Genomic DNA, 22,639 nt, shown 5'->3' with positions numbered 1-22,639 from the left:
TGACTTCTTTTTGTTTAATAATCTTAACAAATCTGAAATGTGCAGTGGCAGACATCTGCATCAATTTGCAAGGAAAAAATTCATCTCATTCATGCCCCAATTGAAAAAAAACTGAAGATTAACAGCAGAAACAATAACCAACACCATAGACATCTCAATTTGTTCAGTTTGTACAATTCTGTCTAAACATTTAAACTTGAGCAAATTTTCTACTCGATGGGGGTCAGAACTGTCCTGCCCAGATGAGATGCAGATAAGAGCAAAACTTTCAATGGATATTTTGAACAAGTGGGATCAAGGTCTGGAAGCATTTCTTTGATGAATTGTAATATGAAGTGAAACATGGCTTTATCAGTATGATCCTGAAGACAAAGCACAATCAAAGCGTTGGCTACCTAAGGGTAAAAGTGGTCCAGTTGAAGCAAAAATGGACTAGTCAAGAGCAAAGGTCATGGCAACAATATTTTTGAGAAGCTCAAGGCATTTTGCTTGTTGACTTTCTGGAGGGCCAAAGAATGAAAACATTTTATTATGAGAGTATTTTGATAAAGTCAGTTAAAGGTTTGGCAGAAAAAAATTGCCCAGGAAAGCTTCACCAGAGTCCTTGTCCACAATGACAATGGTCCTGCTCATTTCTTCCATTAAAAAAGGGCAATTTTGCAAGAGTTTCAATGGGAAATCATCAGATACCCACTTATAGTCCTGACTTGGCTACTTCTGGCTTCTTGTTGTTTCTTCATCTTAAAAATTCTGTAAAGAGCACCCATTTTCTTTAGTTAATAATGTAAAAAGACTGCATCGACATGGTTAAATTCCCAGGACCCTTAGTTCTTCAGAGAGGAGCTAAATGGCTATTACAATCACATACAAAGATATCTTGAACTTGATAAAGCTTATACTAAGAAATAAAGTTTGTATTTTTGCTTTTAATCTTTATTTTATTTTATGTTATTTTAAAGGATCTCAGTCTGTCACCCAGGCTGTAGTGCAGTTGTGGAATGATAGCTCACTGCATCCTTGACCTCCCAGGCTCATGGGATCCTCCTGACTCAGCCTCTCAAGTAGCTGGCAATACAGGCATGTATCACCAGAATCAGCTAATTTTTAAATTTGTTTTGCAGAGAGGAGGTCTCACTATGTTGCCCAGGCTGGTCTCAAACTCCTGCCCTCAAAGTATTCTCCAATCTCAGCCTTCCAAAGAACTTGGATTACAGGCATGAGTCATGACTGACCTCATTTTATATTTTAATTTGATTTTTCCATAAACTTTTGGGAGTTAAAATCATGTAATATTTGCCTCTCTGTGTCTGACTTATTTCGGTTATAAAATAGACTCATTTTTATGAAAATATTCATTTGATAAACATCACTTTTAGATCAGGTGCTTTATCCTAATAATAATAGTATATAGTAATAATCACAACTATTATTATACACTGATCTTTTACTATGCTCCAGATACTAGACTAGAGCCTTCACTTTCATTCATATTTTTACCTATGTATTCGTTCAACATGCATTTGCTTAGCACTTACTCCTGGAGAGATGTTTGTGAGTAAAACCAATGCTGCTGTTGCTTCTATAACATTTAGAAAGATTCTGGGGATGAATCCTTGGGATCAACACTTATGGAGGGGAAGAAAGTAGGATTGGGCAGAGCAAGGAGTTGAACTACAATTGTAGTTCAGTTACAATAAAGTTCTCAGCTGATCTCTAAGGAACTTTGGGACTAGCATTGCCCTTTAGAGTGGTCCAGCCTTGAACTAAAGGGACCAAGACTTATTACATACCTTATTATATACCTTGGCATTCATTACAGTAACTGTACCCACTTTGCTCCTGTCAGTTAAACCCTGCCACTGAGCCCCTATTATTTCAGGATTCTGTCACTGTCAGGCTTATCAATGATCCCTAGTAGTTCTTCCTATCAGCAATGGCCTACAGTGAACAGCCACCCTTGACTTCTCAGTGATACTCGTGCCCCTCTCAGAAGTGCATTTGCTTTAGTGAACAGGGTCCTTCTAGGCTCTCCCAAAGAACATAGAAAACTAATGGGTTATATCTATTTAACACACTCACTCCTCTGTACCTTTTGATCCTTTTTATTACCATCTGACATAGGGGTCATTTTACTTCTATGGGCCATCACTTTTTCCAAACTTCCAAGAGCCATCATTCCAGCAGCAAATAAATATCACATCCCTAGGTTTGTCACAGTATTTTGAATTGTGTATCATGGAAAAGTGCCTTTAACAGCAATTTTTAAATAACTCTACCCAAATTTATTATTTGACCCTCTTAACCCATTACACTCAGGGTACAATTCCATACATATTCCCAGATCCTTCTGGTACAAAGTAGGCTCTGCAGCTCCTTCAATATATTGCCTTTTTCCTCCCTTTGTAGACCTAGAACATTCCTGTACTTGGTTATGCTGTGATGTGATCCTCATCATTGGTTGTATTATTGGTGGGTGGGGAAGAAATGAAGAACAAACCAAGAGAGGGGCACATGCTGATTTGCAAAGTAAAGGCATCATCATTGGCTTCAAACAAGGGGAAGCCTGGAAAGCACTAACCTCTAGAAGAGAGTAATGGCTCACTCCTGCAGGTGCATATTCAGAATGATGTGGTTTTCAAGTACATTAACTTCTATAGCCTCATCCTAACAACTATCCGAGTCCTACACCTTTTTATCCAAGACTGTGACCATGGCACAGTAGACTTGTTGGGACTAAAAATTCAACAGTCTTAGAGCTCTTCTAATTCTGTAGGTTGATTCTTAACTTTTTCTGGACTTCAGTAGGTAAAAGTCACTCATATGTTGCCTAAGGGGCCCTCTGGCTTTCAGCCTTTGTCGTTAGTTGATTAATCACACAAGCCTTTCATTTACTTTCTCCAGTGCATTAGTGTCACTCAGCAGGAATGATACAATTCCATTCCCCAAATCTTCTTTTAGTTTCTGGAGCAAGTACACATCTCCTACTAGAGAAAATGCGTGGGTAAATGCTTTATACTTTCACTCTAACTCAAAACAATGCCAGAGTTTTCTCACCTGCATATAAAGGCAAGCAGTATTTATATTATTTATCTTTCTCTTCCAAGCTTCCCCACCTTCTCCTATTCAAAGTCCACATCCCATTGTCAATAAACGTTTTACACCTGCAACTGTTAACATGTGGTAATGAAATAAATATTAGGCAGAAGAGTTTTCAGCTTTATATCAACCCTCACCAAAAACTTTCTCCCTCTGGCTTCAACTTTCCTGGTCTCACTCATCGTTACCCAATTTAAGAATTTCTGCCTATGTTTTTACTATATAATCCAAAATCATTAACCTATAATACCTGAGACTATGATTTTTTTTTAGGAAAAATCTTCTTGATTAGGAACTCAGAATAAAATCATTCAGACACAGAAAACTGGTATTTTAATGGTGAAATTCACAAACAAAAAATTAAAAACATCATAGTGGTATTTTTTTTTCTGTGAAAATATATGAACAGTATCATCCAGCTGGTAGCAATTATCAGCAACGCCAACATACTACCCAGGGGGCACAAGTCTCTATTCAAGGGAGTGCTTTCTTATTCTGATCACAGCTAGATTCAAGATGAAATTTTAGTAGAAAATGTACTCGTAAGTAAAAGAGGGAGAAGTTAAGATATTTTTAAATAATATTTTTACTATCTATTTACTGAATTCTGCCCAGGGTACACTTTTAACTTGACAATATTCACAGTCATCTCATTTGACTTGTGTGAGAACTAGAGCAGATATTATTATCCCCATTTTGCAAGTGAAAAAACTGAATTCCATAAAGTTTCAATTTGGATACTCATTTAATGACTGTCTCTTCATTAGTCTGTTGACTCCATAGTAACAAGGATTGAGTCTGTCTTGTGAACATGATGCCTGGTACGTAGCAGATATTCAATAAATATTTCTTGAATGAACAAACAAATGAACATACATATAGACAGGCTCTCAAAAGAGAGAATCAAGCATAAAATTTAAAAGTAACAAAATGTTTGAAAGTTTCTAAATGTAAAGTTTCACGCAAATTAGTATGAAACATTCCTCACAGATATTAGCTTTCATACTTTATGTATATTTGTATATTACATATATGTAAACTTTTGTGACAAGACTCATATGTTAACAACAAAACCTTCCTATACATATTTATCTCTGATTTTAAATCTTAAGTATGACACAAACAGCATTAAAAATACATTTAATTACAGCACTAAAAGAAAGCAGCAGCAGCAGCCTAGGTTTATTCGGTTATAATTTGTTTTTGTAATTTTACTGAAGCCCTCATTTCTGAATTGGAATACAAACACAAGTGAACACTTCAAAGCTCTTGATATAAACAACTGACTTCAAAAAGCTAAATGTGTGTAAGCTCTGCTATAAACCTGCTCCTTAATTATGTTCCATTTTGTATTTAAAACCATACGTGCATCATTTTATTTCACTTTTCCCATTCTGGCAGAGTGTTATTCTTTAGTTTATTTTCAGTCTTGCTTTGACTGATAATATTTTTCGATCAATGAAAAGGTTGGTGTTTCCAAAAGTAATGATATGTAATAAAACTGTTCTTCTCTCACAATTAAAAGCATTTTATTATGTAATAAAATCAGTTTCTTTTTTCTAGCTCTAGCCACACTACATTAATTCAGACACTAATTTGCACATGATATATTATTGATAGAGTTGCATAGCATTTATTACTAATATGTATACACACATATTAGATTATATGTTATATTTAGATCACATAAATATCCAGTTTCAGCAGACTTTTATTTCAACCTAATGAGAATGTTCTCTTTTTGCAAACATAACCCTGCAAAACTAAGTCAAAAATTTTTTTTTAATTTTATGTACAGTGGAAATATTTTGGAAAGTATATAAATCAAAATTAAATGGGACAATTTGGACAGCATCTAACCCACAGCACTTAGTACTCAAAGTTTTTATTGTCAGTTGAAATATAAATTAAAGGATTATAAGGATTTATTTATTTATTTATTTATTTATTTATTTATTTATTTATTTTTGAGACGGAGTCTTACTCAGTCGCCCAGGCTGGAGTGCAGTGGCACAATCTCAGTTCACTGAAACTTCGACTTCCTGAATTCAAGTGATTCTCCTGCCTCAGCCTCCTGAGTAGCTGAGATTGCAGGCGCGTGCCACCATGTAGGGCTAAATTTTTGTAGTTTTAGTAGAGACGGGGTTTCATCATGTTGGTCAGGCTGGTCTTGAACTCCTGTCCTCATGATTTGCCCTCCTGGGCCTCCCAAAGTGCTGGGATTACAGGCGTGAGCCACCCCACCTGGCCTAAGGATTTATGCGCAATTCAAAGGGCTGGACCAGGAGCTAAGAAACCTGGGTCGAATCCCAGCTCTGCAAAAATGTAAACATTGTTCAATCTTAAAAAAGGCATGTCTCTTGAGAAAATTTCCTCCACTGTTACATAAGGAATTTGGGTTCAAAAATTTCTTCTCACAAGGAGATTCTGAATCATAAGCATCAGTTTAATTACTCTTTATTTGAGCTCTTCCTGGCCATGTGTTGGAATGGTCAGCATTGAAAGCCAGTCTTTCTGCCACTTGGTTGTCAGATTGAAATATTTTGTACTTTTCTATGAAATCTACAGGTTGAGGCCGGGCGCAGTGGCTCAAGCCTGTAATCCCAGCACTTTGGGAGGCCGAGGCAGGTGGATCACGAGGTCAGGAGATCGAGACCATCCTGGCTAACATGGTGAAACCCCGTCTCTACTAAAAATACAAAAAACTAGCCGGGCGTGGTGGCGGGCGCCTGTAGTCCCAGCTACTCGGAGGCTGAGGCGGGAGAATGGCGTGAACCCGGGAGGTGGAGCTTGCAGTGAGCCGAGATCGCGCCACTGCACTCCAGCCTGGGCGACAGAGCGAGACTCCGTCTCAAAAAAAAAAAAAAAAAAAGAAATCTACAGGTTGAAATTTAAATACTTTCTCATGAAATTCCAAGTGTTTGTGACCTGGAGAATGTCTAATTCCTCAGCTTCATCTCACGCCCCGCTTCATCTTTGTGGTCCACTGTAGATTCAGCTCTGCGTTCCAGTTTACCAAAAATGTCAAATTAATTCCTGCTGCTATGCCTTTTTGCTCATTAATTCTATCCTGAATGTCTTCCCTGCCGTACCCATTTTCTGTCTGCCTAGTGTTTATTCCTCAGTCAAGACTTCTCAAATATTATTTTGATCACCTACAGTAATATGAACACATGCAGTATAGGGAAACTGAAGGAAAAAAATCACACAAGGCATTGTTTAAAATGCAGATTCATGAACCTTTCCTGAATTACCAAAAGGAACTCTTAGGTCAGGGTCTGGAAATCTGTATTTTACCAGTATCACATTAATCCTATCACAACTATTCAATAGATGGCCGTTTAAGAAACATCACCAGTGAAGAGCCCTCACTTATTCACTCTGTGGTCCATGGGAGTCTGGGGATAATGAAGTCATTTCTCCACTAGAAACAAAATTTCTATAGATACTTGGGGTCATTTTCATATATGTTTATTCACTCATTTTGGTACTCGGCTAAAATATATCAAGTTCCATGCTGGATTTGGGGAATATAGAAAAGATAAGATCAACTCAGTTTCTGCTGGTAATTAGGTCCTTTCTATCAGGTGAGAAAGACATCACAAATTCGTTATATAACTATTCATTTACTTACACTTGTAATTAATATCATCGAGTACCCCCTGCTTGTATCTGTGACTGTCAGTAATAACTGACTTAAAATTCTGAACTAGGGAAGGTTTCCTTAGAAGTTTGACAGAAAATAGTGCAGTGATGGGCAAAGATGAAATAGCCCATAGAAATATAAATGGATACATTTAAAAGAAGGTAAATGAAAATTAGAAAAAATTAGGCAAAAGAGTCAGAGAGACCCAAGAAGTTGATATTAGGACAGTCACTCCAGCCTTACTATAGTTACTCTCAGCAGACTGGATTTGCATTTGTTCACTTTGAACTATTTATAATATGAATCCAATGTATTTCTCATGTAAAAGAGCATATAATTAGATCATTATTTTAAAAGCTTCAGTCTGACAATCTGTGTCATTTTCATGGGCTATTTAAGTCATTCATATTAAATGTTATTATTAATATATTTGGATTTACATCTGCCATTGTGGGTTTTTCTTCATATATATCTCATTATTATTTAGTAACTCTGTGCCTCCTTTGCAACTTTCTTTTGTATTGAGTATTTTCTTTTTCTTTTTTTTTTTTTTTTGAGACGGAGTCTGGCTCTGTCACCCAGGCTGGAGTGCAGTGGCCAGATCTCAGCTCACTGCAAGCTCCGCCTCCCAGCTTTACGCCATTCTCCTGCCTCAGCCTCCCGAGTAGATGAGACTACAGGCGCCCGCCACCTCGCCCGGCTAGTTTTTTGTATTTTCTAGTAGAGATGGGGTTTCACCGTGTTAGCCAAGATGGTCTCGATCTCCTGACCTCGTGGTCCGCCCATCTCGGCCTCCCAAAGTGCTGGGATTAGAGGCTTGAGCCACCGTGCCCGGCCTGTATTGAGTATTTTCTAGCATACCACTTTAATTCCTTTAATACATTTTAACTATTTTTTAAAATTTTATTTTATCATTCTAAGAATACCTAACATGAAATCTACACTGTTAGCATATTTTCAAGTATATAATACAGGATTGTTGACTATAAGTACAATATTGTACAGTGGATCAGTAAAACTTACTCATTTTGCTTAGCTAAAATTTTATGCTTGTTGATTAGTAACTCCCCACTTTCCCTTACCACCAGCCCCTGCCAACCACCATTCCACTCCTTGAGTCTATAAATTGGACTATTTTACTACCTCATATAAGGGCAGTCATACAGTATTTGTTCTTCTGTGACTGTCTCATTTTATTTAAAACCTTAAGATTGATTCATGTTGACTCATACTGCAGAAATTCTTTGTTTTTAAGGTTGGCTAATAATCTATAGTGTGTATGTATATGCTACATTTTCTTTATCTGTACATATTGATAGAAATTTAGGTTGTTTCCACGTATAAGCTATTGTGAATTATACTGTAAAGAACATGGGAGTACTCATATAGCTTCTAGATCCTGATTTCAATTATTTTGGATAATTACCCAAAAGTGGGATTGCTGGATCATATAGTAGTTCTATTTCAAAAATGTTTAGAAACCTCCATACTGTTTCCATAGCAGCTGATCATTTTCATTCCCAGTGCAGTGGTTACAATTTCTTCACATCGTGACATTTTCTCCTACATTTGTCATATATATAAATATATGTATGTATACACATACACACATATGTAAGTGTATATATTTATACATATATGTATATATATATAATATATACGTGTGTGTGTATATGGTGTGTGTGTTTGCATGTATGTGTGTGTGTAAGGCTGCCCTGACAGCAGGTGTGAAATGATATCTCATTGTGGTTTTGATTTTCATTGCCCTTATTAGTGACATTGAGCATTTTCCATATATCTGTTGGCCATTTGTATGTCTTCTTTGAAGAAATGTATGTTTAGGTCCTTAGGATATTTTTAAAATCGGGTTATTCATTTTTTGGCTGAGTGTAGGAGTCTCTTCTATATTTTGGATATTAACCCCTTGTCACTCACATGGTTTGCAATTTTTTTTTCCATTCTATAGACTGCCTTTTCACTCTGTTTATTGTTTCATTTGCTGTGCAGAAACTCTTTACTTTGATATCATCCCGCTTTTTAAATTTTGGTTTCATTGCTTGTGTTCTGGGTGACAGATCCATGAAATCATTGTCAAGACCTATATCATGAAGCTTTTCCCACTGTGATCAGTAAAGATACTTGGCATGACTTCAATCCTTTTAAACTTGTTTAAGGTTTGTTTTGTGATCTATCCTGGATAAAGTTCATGTGTACTTGAGAAGAACATATTGGGCTCCTGTTAGGTGGAATGTTGTACATGTGTCCATTAGCTCCATTTGCCCTATAGTGCTGTTCAAGTATTCTGTCCTGATAGATCTTTTGTCTGGGTGTTCTATTCGTTACTGAAACTGAAATATTGGATTCTACTATTAGTTTATTGTTGCCTATTTCTCCCTTCAGATTTGTCAATATTTATGTATTTAGGTACTCTGATGTTGGGTGCATACCTAATTATAACTATTAAGTGTTCCTGGAGAACTGGCCCTTTTATCATTATATACTGTTCTTTGTCATTTGTGAGAATTTATTACTTAAACTCTATTTTGTTTTATGTAAGTATAGCCTACTCTGCTTTCTTTTGGTTACTATTTTCATGGAATATCTAGCTCCATTTATTCATTTCAGCCGATGTGTCTCCTTAAAATTATAGTGAGTTTCTTGTAAACAGTAGATAGTTGGGTCTTTTTGTTTCTTTTTATGTTTTTTTTTTAAAATCCAATCAGCCATTCTATGACTTTTGATTGGGTTATTTGATCCATTGACTGTTTTGAGGGGGTGTGTTTTTGTTTTTATTTATTTTTTTTGGTGGGGTTTTTGTTTATTGCTTATTGATTTCTTTTGTGTAAATTTTTTCTTTTTAATTTTTGTGTGTACATAGTGCATTTAAAATAATTGTCAATAGGAAATGATTTACTATTGCTATTTTTTAGTTGTTTTCTGTTAGTCTTGTAGTTCTTTAATCTGTCTTTTCCTCTCCTGCTATCTTCCTTTGTGTTGTGTTGATTTTTTGTATTGATATTCTTTGATTCCTTTCCTTTTTCTTTGATTTTACTTTCATACATATTTCATGTGTATGTGAGTCTGTGTGCTTACTTTAAGCTTACCTAAAATATCTTATAGTTATAACAGTTTATTTTAAGCTAAATTCAGCTCAACTACATACAAAAAATTTACACTACAACTTCTCCTCACACATTGTATACTTTATGTTATTGTCACAATTTATGTCTATTTATGTTATATAACTTTTAACATATTTTAGAGATATTTTTAATACTACTGTCTTTAAACCTCTATAATAAAGTGATTTAACCAGCACCATTACAGTAACATAATATACTGTATTTGTCTATTTATTTACCTTTACCTATCTATATATTTGAGTTTCATACTTTCTTATGCTATCATGTGGCTATTCAGCAAACTTTTCTGAACCTTTTTTGAGGGGAGAGCCACTTTAACGTTTCTTATAAGGTAGTTCTAGTGGTGATGAGTGCTCCCCTACCCACACCAGCACTTGTTTCCCTGATGAAGTATTTATCTTGCTTTCATTTTTGAATCCGTTTTGCAAGATGTAATATCTTGGTTGACAGTTTGGGGTTTTTTTGTTTCCCTTTTTTAACTTTTATTTTAAATCCAGGGGTATAAGTGCAGGTTTTTATATAGGTAAACTTGTGTCATGGGGGTTTGTTGTACAGAGTATTTCATCACCCAGGTATTGAGCCTAGTACCCATTGATTATTTTTCCTGATCCTCTCCCTCCTCCCACCCTTCACCCTCCAAAAGGCCCCAGTGTGAGTTGTTCCCTTCCATGTGTCCATGTGTTCTCATCATTTAGCTCCACTTATAAGTGAGAAAATGCAGTATTTGGTTTGCCGTTCCTACATTAGGTGTCTAAGGATAAGGGCCTCCAGCTCCATCCAGCTCCATATATTCAGCACTTTGAATATATAGTCCATCTCTCCCCTGGCCTGCAAAGTTTCTGCTGAGAAATCCACTGATAGTCTAAAGGAGTTTCCCTTTTATGTGATGAGTCGCTTTTCTCTTGCTGCTTTTAAAATTCTCTCCTTGTCTTAACTTTTGAGAATTTTTTAATGTGTCTCAGTGTAAATCACTTTGGGTTCATGTAATTTAGTGCTCTTTTGATTTCTTGGATCTGTATGCCCTTTTCCTTCCTCTGGTTTGAGAAGTTTTCAGTCATTACTTCTTTGAATAAGTTTTCTGGTCTTTTTTCAATTTCTCTTTTCCTTTTGGGACTCTCATTATGTATGCACTGGTCTACTTGGTGACTTGGTGGTGCCACATAATTCCCTTCAGCTTTCTTTACCCTTTTTTATTCTTTTCGTTTTTTTTTTCTCCTCTGACTGAATTATTTCAAAAAACTATCATCAAGTCTACTGATTCTTTCTTCTGCTTCATCTAACCTTGTGTTAAATTTCTCTAGCTAATTTTTTAGTTCAGTTAATGTGTTCTCAGCTTCATGGTTTCTGTTTGGTATTTTATTTTAATATTTTCTGTTTTTTTGCTGAAATTCTCCCTTTGTTCACATATTGTTCTCCTGGACTCATTGAGTCTCTTTATGATAATTATTTTTAATTTACATGAGAGAAAATTAAATTTTTGATAAATATAAATGAATATTTATAGATTTCTTTCTAAAAATAATATTTTTATGTATCATTTGTAGTTTTCTTCATTTGTTTTTGTGGATTGCATTACTGTTTGATTTTATTTTCCTACTTCAAGATAGCTTTATTTCACTTACCATTCCTTTGTGTTTTTACTGTCAAATATATTACATTCCTATATTTTTAATGTCTAACAATGTAATTTTATATATACTGTCTTATGTGATTGCTTTTAAAATCAGTTAAAAGAAAAAAGGAAAATAAATATTGAATTGTACTGTTTTTAAAATCATTTCATTATCATTATCTTTAATGAAGTTCTTTGGTTTGCCGTGTGGATTCGAATAGTTGTCTATCATCACTTCAGATTTTTCTCTTGATTTTATCTTTTTGCATGGTTTCCTAGGTTATGTTGACCTGTGGGCCAACATAAGTCATTTATGCTTACAAAAAAGATTGTGCGTAAGCCACCTGAGTCAATACAATTTTCGTCTTTTACCACTGGATCTCTGTGTGACTGGAAGACTTTCACAGCTCAGGAAATTTACAGTTTGTCCTGCATTCAGCTAGATAATAATCGTTCAGAAGTTTCCTCTCTGATTGCACCTGAAAGGGTACAGCCTTGGGCATGTGCATGGCCTTTCAGTACACCCACAATCAGTATGGTTTATTTTTGAGCTTCACTTCCTTGAAGTTACACTTGGTAAGAGTATCTTATTATTCAGCCAGTGATTGGTCAGAGGTTGTGCTTAGATCCCTTGAGACAGTAAGATTTCTACCATTTGCTCTTAAATTGATATGTGACTTACAGAATGCATTCAACTCTTCTTTCTTTGACTGCCCTTTAAGGGATAAACCTAGAGGATATGCTCAGACTTTCGGAACATGAAAGCGAGTATGATCTCAAGAGGGTCTTTCTATTTCTCTTTCTCTCATTTAGGTATGAAATTATTCGTTCTGTGTTTCAAATAAATTTTATCTCCTGAGGTATAACTGGGGAGTTACCAAAAGTTAAGGCCTGTCTCTTAATGTGGCCATAGTATCAACCCATTTCATTCATACTAGGGATGGGCACAATGACCTGCTCTCTCTAGAGTGACAGCTCCACCTTTGAGTGAGTATTGGAATTAATAGTGGCTCCTGATCTTCTTAGTTTGCCCTTTCTGGCATGAAATCTCAACCCTAAATGCAATCAGGGGAAGGAGAAGTCAGGGCAGCAGTATTTTTGGCCTGTCGTACCTACACTAGAACCCTTACCCTAAGACTAGGAACTGCGTGGGAAAAGGGAATCCCAATTATCTCAGCCACTCCTACCTAGACCACAGCATCTACAACAGAGAGATGGAGGTAAGAATGAGATATGAATGTGACTTGCATCTTCTTAAATAAAACCATAGCCCTAGACTGACAGCTGGGAGAGGGAAGCCTCCATTTTCTTACCATACCCATTTAGAGTAAAGCATCTGTAATGCAAAGCAAAGGGCCATAGACGGGGGAGAAGGTCGTAGCTCAAATGCCACAGATCCTCGCTCTTCTACTAAGATTTAGTTGGTTTTATTATATTAATGTCCTTTTTATTTGATGTAAGCTTTTGGGCCAGTTTCCAGAGACTTAAAACAAATATTTAAAAATAATTTTCACCAGTAAAATCGTTTTGATGGCAAGAGGGTTTGCCAAGCTACTCACAGAGCCATTGTGGTAGTCTCACTCACCAAGGAATTGGGGGTAAAAAAGACAATCAAAAAGAAAAGGAAAGAAAGAGCTAGTCAGAGATATCAGGAAAGTGTAGGGTCATAAAAGCTATGGGGAAAGAAAATTTAATGGAAGGTGTGGCAAATAGTGTTAATAACGTTCATAAAATCATGTGAGTTGAGTATTTGAATACATGCACTGGATTTAATAGCAAGAATAGTGGTGATTTTCATGTGTAGTGATAGGTATGAAAGTCACATTCAGGAAAGTGAGGACTATGAGATGATTGGTGAGGAAAGGGAAAACGATAGACACAAATATAGCTATAATGGGCAGTAACTACATGGAGGAGTGGGTCTAGTGGAGTGTACATTTTTTAAGTAGATGTTGGTAATAAATGGGAGAGATATGGGTGTATTTAAGTGTAGCTGGGCAAGACCCCTGCAAAAATGGGATGGATGAAGGTAAACATCAAAAAATGAAGTGTAAGGTTTCTGAGAAAGTGGGAGGGAATGGAAGTAGAGCCTGGATGGAGAGCTAGCCTTGTAAATTAGGAAGAGTTCTCTGCTATAGCAGGAGGGAAGGACAAACGAATGGTTGTGCAAATAGGGTGTTAGATGGCAGAAGGTTAATGGAATTCACTGGATCTTCATTGTGGAAGGGACCTCAACCAGGCCTTTAGTCTAACCCTGTGTATTCTGGCAGCTATGGTATTACCATCTCCTTTTCTAAAACTAATGCTCATTGACTTTTCCAAAGGTCAAACATTGAAGTATGTAACAAGGGTAGAGAAACTAATACAGAATAAAAGAGTTATCTCTCAGTGCTTTTGAATATTCTTTACCTTCCTGACATACTGGGCTCAGACGTAGAAACACCAGTGGGGGGCTGGGAATTTAAAAGGAAGGACAGAAGCATAAAATAGTACATCTGAAAGCAAGTTATGAGCCTCCATAGGATTAAAAACTCATAAATATAGGTATTAAAATTCCTTGACTAGTTAATCTAGTTGTATATTTTGGTATCTCATGATTCTTTTAGCTGAGGAAACTGGTTAAGTTCCTTAAGAAAACACAGTCACAGGCCGGGAGCGGTGGCTCACGCCTGTAATCCCAGCACTTTGGGAGGCGAGGCGGGGGGATCACGAGGTCAGGAGACTGGGACCATCCTGGCGAAAACAATGAAACCCCGTCTCTACTGAAAATACCAAAAAAAAAAAATTAGCTGGGCATGGTGGCGGGCGCCTGTAGTCCCAGCTTCCCGGGAGGCTGAGGCAGGAGAATGGCGGAGCTTGCAGTGAGCCGATGGCGCCACTGCACTTCAGCCTGGGTGACAGAATGAGACCCCGTCTCAAAAAAAAAAAAAAAAAAAAAAAGATAACACAGTCACTTAGAGGCAAAACTCAAGTTATCTGACTCCTAGTCCAGTGATTGTTTTACTATGGCTATGTATATGATTTTATTTTATAAAAAAAAGTCACCCCAAATCTGGTAATACTAGGTTGGTGCAAAAATAATTGTGGTTTTTGCCATTGAGTGTAACGGCACTGTAAAAGTAATGGAAAGTAATCTTTTGGAGCTTATGAATTTGATATGGTGCGTGGGCCTGCACGGAGTCCTTTTTTTTGCTTTTGAGACAGGGCCTCACTCTGTCACCCATGCAGTGGCATGATCATAGCTCACTAGTCTCAAGCTCCCCCAGCTCAGGTGATCCTTTCACCCCAGCCTCCCAAGTAGTTGGGACTATAGGCACGCACCACCACGCCCTGCTATTTTCTTGTATCCTTTTTAGAGAGGGAGTTTTCCATGTTGCTCAGGTTGTTCTTGAACTCCTGAGTTCAAGAGATCCAACCCTTTTTGGCCTCCCAAAATGCTAGGATTACAGGCGTGAGCCACCACACCCAGCCTCTGCACAGAGTCTTAAAGATGAATTATATAATTGCCAACTGGTAAAAATTGATATTTCACAAAAATCCAGATTTGAAGGTCTCCTGCAAACTGAAGGATCTGGCAAAACCAGGTCTTCATAGCATTAATTGTCATAAACTGAGTAGCAACTGTTCCCTTAATCAAGGCTGGAAATCTTCCAATTCACTGCTATTAACATTGGTTGCAATTTTTTTTAATACTGGACAGAGTTCACCCACTTAAAGTTACATGTCTAGTCCCAAATGGGCATTTGAGTTTGTGTCCTCTGGTGTTTTCTACAAGTATATTTAAAAAAAAAAAAAAAAAAAAAAAGCTGATTTTAAAAAGGGGTAGACAATCTTGCTCAAAGGCACTATCTTACTGCTGCTGTTCCAGCCAGCCTGGAATAATGGGTTTTCCTTTCATCCACCCTTCCCTCAGAATCCCTCCATCTTCTCTGCCTGGATAAACCCCGCTATTCTTTCCATTATCTCAGGAATCACTTACCCAGGAAAACATCTCTGAATAGCCAGCAAGGTGTTTGGTCAGGCCAGTTGCCCTTCTTATGCTTTCATAGTGCCCTGTATTTCCTAAAGGGCAAGTACCCCTATATGATCACTTGACTTCTTCGGTATTATCTGTGTATATTTCCATGTTTTCACTAGGTTAGGGACCATAAGTCATTTCAGCATTGCTCATCAAAACTTATGGCTGGCATGTATTAGACTTTTGGTAAAATCTAATTAAAACAAATTACACTAAACTCAGAGTTCAAATCTCTGGACTACACAAAAAAACAAAAAACAAAACAAACAAACAAACAAACAAAAAACAAGCAAAAGAATGTCAGAATACCTAGGTCTAGTCTCAGCTCTGTAACTGTCTGAATGACTTTGGGAAAATCACATCTCTCCAGGCTTCAATTTCTCATATGAAAATGAATAAATTCATTGAACTTAAATTCTCTCAAGTGTCCCAGTTCCTGGTTCATAAATGATGCTTGGGCAGTGTTTAAGACAATATATTGATGGAGATTTCTCTGGCCTAGCGATCATTCTGGCTATGAAGTTATTTTGTCAATGGTTCCATCAGAAACATTATACTGAAGTGGCTCATAAATATCTATGGGTAGTTAAAATACTGGAGGAGAGTCAAGGGAGATTTCTTGTTTCCATCAGTTCTACTGTCTACACATAACACTTTATAATAACTAATTCTAAGCAAAGGGTAACCACAGAGAAGCCAACTCTTAAATTAGCCCATTGGTGACCTCTAGGGGCTGTTTGACTTTTTACAACTATATGAGAAATGAAAACATTTAAAATGTATACATTAATTCTAGTAGAATGTTTCTCATTAGGTTTTCCCATTTAGAAGGATTGTAGCTGGTAGTCCATACTTGCAAAAATAGTGGGTTGATGGAAGAGAAGATTTCTATTTTGCTTGTTTATATATTTGTTTTTTAGATTAGATTTTTGTTTAAACCCTATATAGGTTTAGAGCAGGGTTAGATGTTAAAGTTTGCTCCATTGGTGTAGTAAAAAAACCTAAGTGATACAGGCAGTCTTTTTTTTGAGAAATCTACTAAAATCACTCACATATCGCCCCTAATCTCACATTCTACAGGACTGTCCTTCTTGTATCGTAACACAGTTTTGTAAATACTGCCTGTCATTCCTCTAGACTTTTAACTACTGTACAATAGGTATTATCTCCATATCTCCAGGGCCTGGCATAGTGCTTGTCCTAGAGAAGCTTTTTAAAAGGGAATGACAATCATCTCTGATACAGAAATTGTCATGAGGATAATGTTGAGGCAGTGCATGTAAAGCAGCTTTGTAAGGTGCAATACAAATGCCACCTCATGTCATCATCTTTTCAGCTTGGTACACTCTAAGGAAGAGAAGCTCCTTATGCAAGGCATCTGCAGTGGCCAAGGGAGCAGCTGTTCACATCTTGTAGAACTGAGAAGAGTTTGATGTGATAACAGCAATTTCTTGAGGGATCTAAATGTTTTCCTGGCTGTAATCAGAACTTTGGTCAGGCAGATAAGACACCAGTAGTATTAGAAGAAAAATGGAGTGTAGGAAGCTACAAAATTAACTACAAAAGATGTGCTCACTCTTTGGGTACCTGTAGTACTATAAAAGATGAATTTCCCCATACTATCATAAGTATTGGTGAATTTTAAATGTATATTTGAGATTTTGTTTCTTTGATTCAGCATTGCTCATCAAAGCCTATGGCTGGCATGTATTAGACTTTAGGTAAAATCTAATTAAACCAAATTACACTAAACTCAGAGTTCAAATCTCTGGACTACACACAAAAAAAACAAAACAAACAAACAAACAAACAAACAAAAACAAGCAAAAGAATGTCAGAATGCCTAGGTCTAATCTCAGCTCTGTAACTGTCTGAATGACTTTGGGAAAATCACATCTCTCCAGGCTTCAATTTCTCATATGAAAATGAACAAATTCATTGAACTTAAATTATCTCAAATGTCTGTTTAAGGTTTGTGAAACTCAAGTAGCTCTGCATTAAACACCTGGATGGAGCTTTAAGAATCCTCTAATGGGCTGCAGTATAATTGAATTGTTTTGGGAAAGAAACAGTATAGGCTCAAATGTAGAGGAATGAGAATAGCAACATTTATTGGTATGCATACTCTTGGCCTATGCCTTAAATGAACTCTAGATTTAAAAGACTTTTGAACATGTCAACTTGAATTTTCTATACACATTCCAAACTACTCAAGTCCAGTATTGAGATAACTTTGACCCAAATCAGGTTTTGTTATTTAATTTTCTACCTAGTACTTGATACTGGTCATCCAAGTCAGAATTAGGAGTCATCTTTGCTCCCTCTTTACACGTACCAATAAAAATTCTCTCACTCCTTCTCGATTTACTATTATAGTCTTAGTTCAGTAATCACTTATCATCTAGGTTATTAAAACAGTCTTCAAATTGTTTATCTTGTCTCTAAAATGTAGCCATTCTCCTTTTTTCTACCTACCAAATTGTTGCCAAAGCAATTATCCCAGAACCCAAATTTTATCATTCTTGCTTCCTCCTTAAAAATGCTTCAAAGTTTCCTAATAGCTTATAGACTACTCAGACATGCCTTAGTTTAGCACATAAGCTCTTTGCAATTTGAACCTTTTCTCATTTGCCACTCTGTCAATACTAATGCACTTTTGCTTCAACCTTTCAAAAAAAAAAACTATTCCATTTCCTTTTGCTAGTTCACGACTCCTTGCTTTCAAGCTTGTTGGATCCATTGTTTGAAATGTCCTTTACCCTTTCTTTTTCTTGCTAATTTTACGTTTCCTTTAGCTCATAGCTTGTGTCACTGACTCTCCAAAGTCATACTCGTGACACCATGGGAGTGTTATAGATATCTCATTTATGTATTCCTTCGGCGTGTCATGAAAACCTCTAACGCATTACAATATCATACTGTCTTGCAACTAGTTAATTGTCTGCCACGTATTCTGTCTCAAAAGAGGTCAATTATTTCTGGATGTCTTACAGATGGCTACACATTGTTCTCTGGATAAATTTTTTTTTTTTAATTCTTAGTATGACATACCAATTTTTTATACTAGTTTTTCTAACTTTATGGCATTATTTCCTTATAAACTTCTCACCTTACACCTTGTTTTCCAAGTCCAGAGAACCATTTTCGGTTCCCCAGTGTGTATCTTAATATACTCTATTAACTCTGCCTGAGATACCATATTCTGGCTTTCTTCACCCAATATTCAAGATTGTGTTCAAAAGCCTAGCAAGATCCTTTTCCTCCCAGTATGCCAAACTGACCTTCCACCCCACTATGGTCTCCATTGCTCTGTATGGAAATCATCAGTTTCACTTTCTGGCCCACCAAACTTGATGAAGCTCCAGAGGGGAGCTGGCTGTTTTAAGTTCAGCATTCCCAGGTCCTATTCCTAACACATATTGGCCATAAAGTTTCGTAAATACTGTAAATACCCAGGAGTTAATGGCATAGACTTTGGAGACAATGAAAGTGTTCAAGTCTTTCCCTGCCACTTTCTAATAATGTGATCTTGAGCATTTCTTAATTCTATAGACCTTAGTACATTCATGTATATAACTGGGATAAAAATATCTATCTTATAATGCCATTGTTAGAATACACAAAATATGATGTGTTAAGGAGTACTTTCTGTACCTGGCACATAACAAGCACTGGCTGGTGGACTTAGTTACATGATGGCATTCAGTTACATTGTTGAATGAATGAAAGATTGAATGAGCTGCAGGAACAAGCAGTGGCTGGATAGCTTGATGTCAGTTTCCAGAAAAGAAGTGAGAAAAGTAGCCCGGGTAACAGAGAGAGAGAGACACACATGAAAAATGGTGTGAAAGGGTGTCACACCGAGAGGCAGGTGTGCCTAGAGTGGAGGGTTAATTGAATGTAGAATAAGAGATGACTGTGAATGCTTGATATTGTGGAAAGCTTGTCTTACTCTTAAATGTAAGGTGTTGTATAGACCACACTAGGACCCTGAATTGCATCCTCGAATTTAACACTGAGAGTACAAATGCTCCTTCACAATTCTACCAGATTATTTGCTTCTGATAGTTCCTGAATTCGCTCTTCCTCAATCTTTCATCTCATTTTTACCCTCATTTTAGTCTCAGAAGGACAATCTAACGGGTCCACTAGACGCCCATTGTTATAATTACTTCTTTTCCACTCCCGTGACTGCAGTGGCATCTTTCACACTCCCTATGAGATGGGTGGGCAGGCACTAAGTGATTGAAAGAAAGATATGTTTGTGCTGAGGAGTTGTCTAAGGAAGAAGTGCTCTTAGCCCAGAAATATCTACTATTTGTGTCCTGGATGGCATTTTTTTCCTACTTTTCTTTTTCAGATGAAGAAGAAAAAAAAAAAATCAGCAAGCTCTGAAGGGTCTTATTCAGCTCCTGGATATCTCCAGGGCCAATCAATTGAGTATATTTTTCTCTTCCTCCTCCTCCTCCTCCTCCATCTTCTTTTTCTGTCCCTTATGTAGTTTTATCCCTTATAAACTAAAAGGATTTGCTTTGCTATTAATCATCTGCCGTTTTAGAGTTCTGTAAATCTCTCTTTTATTTTTCCTGGTTATACCAGCAGTATAGAAGTTAGAAATAAAGCACAATATAACAGTTACACACACACACACACACACACACACACACACACAAGAACTTGTACACACATCCAGAATCTATTGTTAGTTTGAAATATTGATCTTACAGAAGAACTGGAAATGGCCTGAAATAAAGCATTAGAGACTCCAGCCCACAAAAAAAGTACATGTAGGAACTTTGAAAAATGAATTGTCTTTTTCCCATTTCTAATACACTAGATTTTGTAGAGGATGACAAAGAACTCATGTCATGATTTCATCCACCTCTACTACTTGGAAGATGATGAGTCAGCTCCTTCCTCACAGTGGTTTGGAAGTTACTTTTCTGAGAATAAAGGCGTGAAATTTCCATGTTTCCAGGAAAACATACTTTGCGTCATCCTTGGTATTCTAGACTCCAAATTGTATGAATGTTAAGATCAAATATTTATCATACTATATATAATTTGTTTATTTTTATATTACTCTACCCCAGACTGTGAAGCCTTTGCAGACAAGACAAGTTGATTTAATTATTATTTTCTTTAATGTATCAAACAATTGCATGGCTTTGTAGGAACTAAGAGCCAGGCACTGTCCTGAGGGCTTTTCAAATATTATAACTCAATTGATTTTCTTAACCACCCTATGATTTAGAGACTATTATTATCCCTATTTTCCAGATTGGAAACCTGATGCTTACAGGTATTAAGCAACTTTCCCGGGGTCATGGACCAATAAATGAAGAAAATGAGAATGACTGTCAGCCTTTAGGGCCTGTGCTTGGAAACTTCTCTTTGCTGCCTTTAATAATTATCAGTTGCACTCTAAAGTTAGCACAAAATCTGCCACATGTAAAACCCTCAATAAATGTTCAAAGAATGAATAATGTATTTGTTTTGGCTTTTAATTTCTGCTGATATAAGTGTTTATATGTTTATTTTCTGTCTCCCACTAATCTATGAGCTCTCAGAGGACAGAAATCTCCTCTGACTTATAGTTGTATCTCCTAAAAATTATGCCTGGAAAAATACTCAACAACCATTTGTTCTATGAGTGAATGAGTGAGTAAATAATCTTAATCTCAAAAATATTAAATTCCAGAGAAAGTGTCACCATCCCCTTTTTATATTAGTTGTCTATTGCTGCTGTAACAAATTACCAAATACTTAGTGGCTTAAGAAAACAATGTTATCTTACAATTATGTATGTTAGGAGTCTGACATGCATCTCACTGGGATAAAATCAAGGTTTCAGCAGGACTGTGTACCTTTTTCAAGTTCTAAGGAGAATGTGCTTCCATGTCCTTTGCTTCTTCTAAATGACACCCACATTGCTTGGATCATGGCCCACTTCCATCATCGAATATGAGAACATTGCAACCTTTCATGCCTCTCTTCTGTAGTCACATCTTCCTGACAGATTCTCTTCTGCCTCCTTCTTACGCTGTTACACTGGGCCCTTTCAGTAATCCAGGATAATCTATTTTGAGGTCAATTGGTTAGAAACCTTAACTCCATCTGCAACCCTTAATTCCTTTTTGCCATTCAACCTAACATTTTCACAGCTTCCAGGGATCAGGAAGTGAATTCTGCCTACCATAGCTCTCCTCCTTTACAAATTTATCTGATCCGCCCATGCCCATTTTTTTTTTTTACTTCAGTTATAGAAAAATTCTCTCTCCTTATTTTTTTAGTTTCAGTGTGGTACCAGTCTCTTTCCAATTTGTATTAAAATTATATGCATATATGTCTTAGCTCCTAAGAACACAATAGGACCTTTGATTGCAGGGAGATACAGACAACTTTGTACCGCACAGAATTTAACACACGGAAGACTTTGTACATAGATTTACCAATATTTGTCCATAGAGGAGCATCACAGAGTTTAATTATTTAAGCTACAATTTCTGAAAAAAACAGCCAAGTATGTACTAAGCACTAAATGGAAAAAAGAATAGTTGACGGCAGAGAGACAAAGACAGGATAAGAGGGATGTGTGTAAGAGATAAATTGTGTTGTGACAACAACAGTAATGTAAAACTCACATTTATTGTGTTATGCTCTGTACTGTTTTATTTACAACACTAATGTAAACTGCATTAATCGACTGGGAGGTGGATTAGTCTCATTATGTAGATTAGAAAACTGAAGCTCAGAAAACCTAAGGGATGGCCCAAGAAGAGCACTTCGTATACATATATAATCCCTGAAAAAAAAGTGAATGTTATATTTATTTTACATCTGAATTTAACAAATTTCAGAAAAGTTGGTAATTTTCACATGGTTATACCTGTTTCAAGTGTCCAAGCTAGACTTAGAAGAAAAGTATTTCTGGTCCCAGAGAGTACTCAAACTCTTTCAAAGTTTAAGAGATGGCTCAAAAAGACATTATGCCCTTGACATAAAGACACAAGAAAAAGAGAGACCTTACATGACCACACCTATTTAGTTTATAAATTATAAGTTTATGATAAAAATAAATAACAACAATAGTTATGTCCTACCTCTATTGGGAAATTTTGTGG

This window comes from Papio anubis, chromosome 12, assembly GCF_008728515.1.
Source record: "Papio anubis isolate 15944 chromosome 12, Panubis1.0, whole genome shotgun sequence".
Lineage (NCBI taxonomy): Eukaryota > Metazoa > Chordata > Mammalia > Primates > Cercopithecidae > Papio > Papio anubis.
Note: the sequence above shows the minus strand (reverse complement) of the source record.